The sequence below is a fragment of the Phyllobates terribilis genome, unplaced genomic scaffold (assembly GCF_046119375.1).
Source record: "Phyllobates terribilis strain yellow unplaced genomic scaffold, ASM4611937v1 Scaffold_23__1_contigs__length_19252631, whole genome shotgun sequence".
Classification (NCBI taxonomy): Eukaryota; Metazoa; Chordata; class Amphibia; order Anura; family Dendrobatidae; genus Phyllobates; species Phyllobates terribilis.
Genome location: NW_027362783.1, coordinates 10908150 through 10914149, shown reverse-complemented (window position 1 = coordinate 10914149; position 6000 = coordinate 10908150).

The following is a 6000-nucleotide window of genomic DNA, read 5'->3' as shown; positions in this document are numbered from 1 at the left end:
TGAAGTTACCCATGATGATAGTGGGGATATCAGCAGAAAGGAAATGGAGTAGCCAGGTGGTGAAGTGGTCTAAGAAGGTGGTAGCTGGCCCTGGGGGGTGGTAAATGACAGCCAGTTGGAGGTTGAAGGGTGAGTAGTTGTGCACACAGTGCACTTCAAAAGAGGGGAGGGTAATGCAGGATGGCAATGGGATATGTGAGAAGGAGCAGTTATCTGACAGAAGAAAGCCAACTCCTCCACCATACTTGCTGCTGGGGCGGGGTGTGTGGGAGAGGTGGAAACCGCCATAAGAAAGTGCAAATGAAGAGGTTGTGTCAGAAGGGGGTGAGCCAGATTTCAGTGATGCCGAGGAAGGAAAGTTTGTTAGTAATGAAAAGATCATGGATGTAGGAAAGTTTGTTGCAGACAGAGTGTGCGTTCCATAGAGCTTCTGTTAGTGGGGCTGGGCGGATGGGTATAAGGTTAGAAAGGTTGCGGAAATGTGTGATCGATCAAGGATGAGAGGTAGATGTGACTGTGGGGATGTGGTGGGTGGGGGGGGGGGGGCAGGATTTGGGGAGATATCACCAGCAGTGAGGAGGAGTAGAGAAAGTGTTAGTAGGTGAGAGCAGGAGAGAGCATAAGGTGGTTGTCTGGGCTTAGAGACACAGGATTGTATGTTGAGGATCAGTTCTGAGGAGGAGGTGAGATGGATGGGGAGAATGGAGAGACAGATGACCAATTCCTTACTAGGAGTAGGGATTATAGGGGTTAGTAGAAAGTGAAGGACTACAGAGGAGAGAGTGACAACAAACAGGAACATTGTTTACTGTGACTAAGGATCCAGTTACCTTCAGTTACCTTCAGGTTTTATAAATAGTGTCCACAATCCTTTTTGTTCTTCTATTATCATCTATACCAGATTTATTGATGATTAATCATCTGGGGTGGTGAAACTAATGATATTACAGAGTTTTAACTTATTTAAACAACAATGAGTTTAATTTGTGGTTCACCCATACCATAGACATACCATAGACAGAACTAAAATAACATTCCTGGATTTGGAATTAATAGGAGAACACAAGGCTCCCATCCACACAAAAACCTTCAGAAAACCCTCTGCAGGAAATACTATTGTTACGGGTCCGGGTGGAGGAACCTCTGTGCCGAGGTGCAAAGAGGGACCCAGAGGGGTGTGACTAAGTATCAACCCGAACCGACCCTGGTCGGACGGCGACTAACGACTCCGTGACCAGGGAGGATCCGGGCAGAGGGACCAGGTGCTACTCTGGGGACGACCTTGTAAGACAGCAGGTGGCTCCCACGGGACAGATGGCTGGGACTGACCAGTAAGATGGATGGACACGGCAAGCAGGCAGAAGTCTCTGGTAGCTGACAGGTGATCACGGTTCGTGACAGCAGAGCAAGTAGTAGTCTCTAGGTTTACCAGGCAGGTGGTCACAGCAAGTGACGGCAGAGTCTCCAGGCAGGCTGGCAGGAAACAGGCGGGTGCCCCCAGGTGAGCGGGCAGACAGACAAAGCAGGTAACAGGCAGGTAACAGGTGGGCGCTCCCAGGTGAGCGGGCTGACGGACACAGCAGGTAACAGACGGATGCTCCCAGGTGAGCGGACTGACAGACAGGGCAGGTAACAGGCGGATGCTCCCAGGTGAGCGGGCTGACCGACAGGGCAGGTAACAGGCAGGTAACAGGTGAGCGCTCCAGGTGAGCAGGCTGGCAGGCTTGGCAGGTAACGGGCAGATAACAGGCTGGCAGGCAGGGCGAGGAGTCAGGCTAGCAACGGGACCTGAGGGCTAAAGCAGAGATCAGAAACTGTGCAACAACTTTGCTTGGGCAACTCCATTTTGGAGGAGGTGCCTTATATATGGGAGGTCCTCCGGCAATTGGCCGGGGACTCCTTAGGACAGCGCGCGCAGTCCCTTTAAGAGAGGGGGAGCGCTCGCGCCCTAATCACAGTGCCATGGAAGGAGCGCGCGCCGGCAGCAGCGGGGAGAGAAGCGCTGGAGGACGCCGAGCCAGGAGCGGGAAGGTGTGAGTGACGGAGTCTCTGCCTAGCAAGGGGCAGAGACGCTGATGCTACAGTACCCCCCCTTTAGGCCCCCTCTTTTTTTGGCCTGAAAGAAATTTTTCAAGGAGAAGCGGGGCGTTCTTGTTCTCCCTGGGTTCCCAAGTTCTCTCCTCAGGACCAAACCCCTTCCAATCTACCAGAAAAAGGTCTTTCCTCTTACCCTCTTGGTGGCCAGAATACGCTCTACCTCAAAGACGTCCTCAGCGGAAACCAGAGCAGGGGGAGTACCTGGATTGTTGGAAAAAGAGTTAAAGACAATGGGTTTGAGGAGAGATACGTGGAAGGAGTTGGGAATCCGTAAGGTGGCCGGGAGTTTTAATTTGTAGGCCACTGGATTAATTTGCTTGAGGATTTCGAAAGGGCCGATGAAGCGAGGACCTAACTTGTAGGAGGGTATCTTGAGCCGCACATGTTTGGAGGAGAGCCAAACCTTCTCTCCCAGACGGAATTGAGGCGGATCCAGACGTCTCTTATCAGCATATCTCTTCATCCGCCCAGAGGACTGAAAAAGTGCAGACCTAGTACTCTCCCAAATGGTGGAAAACTCGCTGACAAGAGACTTTGCGGCAGGGTTGTCCACAGAGGCGGAGACGGGAAACGGAATCCGGGGAAGTTGGCCATAGACTATAAAGAACAGGGATTTGGAAGAGGATTCACTCTCGTGATTATTATAAGAGAATTCGGCCCAAGGAAGGAGGTCTACCCAATCAGAATGGTGGACATTAACAAAGTGCCAGAGGTAGCTGGTAAGGATCTGATTGATCCGCTCCACTTGACCATTGGACTGAGGATGGTAAGCGGAGGAGAAATCCAAGGTGACAACCAGGAGTTTACATGTCGCTCTCCAGAAGCGTGAGGTGAACTGAACCCCTCGATCCGACACGATGTGGAGACCATGGAGACGGAAGATATGGCGGATAAAGTCTTTAGCCAGCTCAGGTGCAGACGGGAGACCAGGCAGGGGAATGAAGTGGGCCATTTTGGAGAAGCGGTCCGCGACCACCCAAATGACAGTACACCCGGCAGAAACAGGGAGGTCGGTAATGAAGTCCATAGCGATGTGTTGCCACGGGGCAACAGGTACGGGAAGCGGCAGGAGATGACCGGCTGGTAAGTGTCTGGGAACTTTGTTGCGGGCACAAGATGAACAGGCTGAGACGAAGTCTACCACATCCTTGCGCAGGGTAGGCCACCAGTAATGCCGGGAAATGAGCAGGAAGGTCTTCTTTTGGCCAGCATGGCCAGCTAGTTTAGAAGAATGACCCCAGCGAAGAACCTTCTCACGGTCTGGTACCGCTACGAACGTCTTACCGGGTGGAAGACGAGTCAAATCCAAGGGGGCCACATTCATCACCTTGGAGGGGTCGATGATGTGCATAGGCTCCTCCTCTTGATCGGAGGACAGGAAGGATCGGGACAAGCCATCAGTTTTGACATTCTTGTCCGCCGGGCGGAAATGAAGGATGAAGTCGAAGCGGGCGAAGAACAAAGACCACTAGGCCTGACGCGGATTAAGTCTCTGGGCATTTTGGAGATATGCCAGATTTTTGTGATCTGTGTAGATGATCACCGGGTATAGAGCCCCTTCAAGCAGATAGCGCCACTCCTCCAGCGCCAATTTGACGGCTAGCAATTCTCGGTCTCCTATGGAGTAGTTGCGCTCAGATGAGGAGAAGATTTTGGAGAAGAAGCTGCAGGTTACCATTCTCCCGGAAGAAGATTTTTGTGTGAGCACCGCCCCGGCTCCGGAGGAGGAAGCATCAACCTCCAGGTAGAATTGTTTATTACAATCCGGACGGTGCAGTACAGGGGCAGAGGAGAAGGCTTGCTTTAAGGAAAGGAAGGCCTCCTCAGCTTCGGGTGACCATTGCTTGGGATTTGCTCCCTTACGGGTGAGCGCAGATATGGGAGCCGTCCGAGACGAGAAGTGTGGAATAAAGAGACGATAGTAATTGGCGAAGCCCAGGAATCGCCTTCAACCCCTTAGGACGGGGCCACTTTATGACAGCAGAGAGTTTCTCGGGATCCATTCGCAAGCCTGTCTGGGAGATAACATAGCCTAGGAATGGAAGAGAGGTCTGTTCTAAGAGGCACTTCTCGTATTTAGCATAGAGGTGGTTCTGCCTGAGCCTAAGCAGGACCTGACGAACATCTCTCCGGTGTGTGGGAAGATCCGGAGAGAGAAGACCAAGATGTCGTCCAGGTATACCACCACGCAGGAGTAAAGAAGATCACGGAAGATGTCGTTGACCAGTTCTTGGAAGACGACGGGAGCATTGCAGAGACCTAAGGGCATCACACGGTATTCATAGTGACCGTCCCGAGTATTGAATGCCGTCTTCCACTCGTCTCCTTGCCAGATACGGACCAGGTTATATGCTCCACGTAGATCCAGCTTGGAAAAGATCCTGGCGCCTTTAAGGCGATCAAACAACTCGGAGATGAGTGGCAGGGGGTATTTATTCTTTACCGTGATCTGATTGGGTCCTCTATAGTTAATACAGGGGCGTAGCGAGCCATCCTTTTTTTTGACAAAGAAGAATCTGGCGCCGGCCGAGGAGGTAGACTTCCGGATGAATCCCCTAGACAGATTCTCTTCAATGTACTCAGACATGGCCGGGGTTGCGGCCGCGGACAACGGGTAAATACGGCCAAGGGGTGGAGTGGCGCCAGGTACCAGGTCGAGTGGGGAATCATATGGCCTATGAGGTGGCAAAGTTTCTGCTTCTTTTTTACCGAAGACGTCAGCATAGGACCAATAAGGAGCCGGAAGACTGGGTAAATTAGCTGGGGTAGGTGGTGGACGAATCGGATGAACCGGAACCAGGAAGGTCTTGTGGCAGTCCGGCCCCCACCGGAGTACTTCATCGGATTGCCAGTTCAACACGGGTTCATGTGTCTGGAGCCAAGGTAGGCCTAGCAATAGGGAGTGAGAGAGTCCAGGTAGCACATGGAAGGAAATTTTCTGAGAGCAGCATTCCCACCTGCAGGGTTATGGGTTCCGTGACGAGCAGGATGGTCACCGAAAGAAGTCTTCCATCCACGGAGGCGACTGACAATGGTTCAGCCAGAGACTTGGTGGGGATATGATATTTCTCAACCAGGGACTGGGAAATGAGGTTTCCAGCAGCTCCAGAATCCAGGTGAGCGAGTTCAAAGTGACGGCTCTCTCCCCAGGAGATAGAGACAGACATAGTCAGGGATGGAGAGGGTTTACTTTTGTATAGGGCGACCTCTCCGAGCGGTCCTAGACACTGGAGTTTCCCGGCCTCTCTGGGCAGGAACGGATCAGGTGCTCCTTACTGCCGCAATAGAAACAGCTCCCCTCGGCTCGGCGTGACTCCTGGCGAGATTTGACCATCTTGGTCTGGTCGATCTGCATGGGCTCAGGTGAGTGCGCCCGAGGAGTAACAGATGAGGAGACAGGTCTCTGGAAAGTAGGAGCAAGGCAGGGAAACCTTCTCTCACAGGTGGTCTCTTTGGTGTGCTCTTGAAACCGGATGTCCGGGTAGCCAGCGACACCAGGTCATCCATCGTAGTAGGAATGTCCCGACCGGCGAGCTCGTCTTTAATCCGGCCAGAAAGGCCTTCCCAGAAGATGGACACTAGGGCCTCGTTATCCCAGGCAAGCTCAGAAGCGAGGGTGTGGAACCGTATGGCATATTGGCCCACGGTGAGACTCCCTTGGCGGAGACATAGCAGAGAGGAGGCTGATGAGGTCTTACGTCCTGGTTCATCGAAGACTTTCCGGAATGCCATGAGGAAAGACGACAGGTCGGACACCAGGGGGTCTCCTCTCTCCCACAGGGGATTTAGCCATTTAGACATCACGTGACCCCCGGCTGCAGCCTGCTCTGACATCCGCTGATGTCACATCAAAAAAAAAAAAAACTAAGCAAAAAACAATGCTTTATCATCATACCGCCAAAC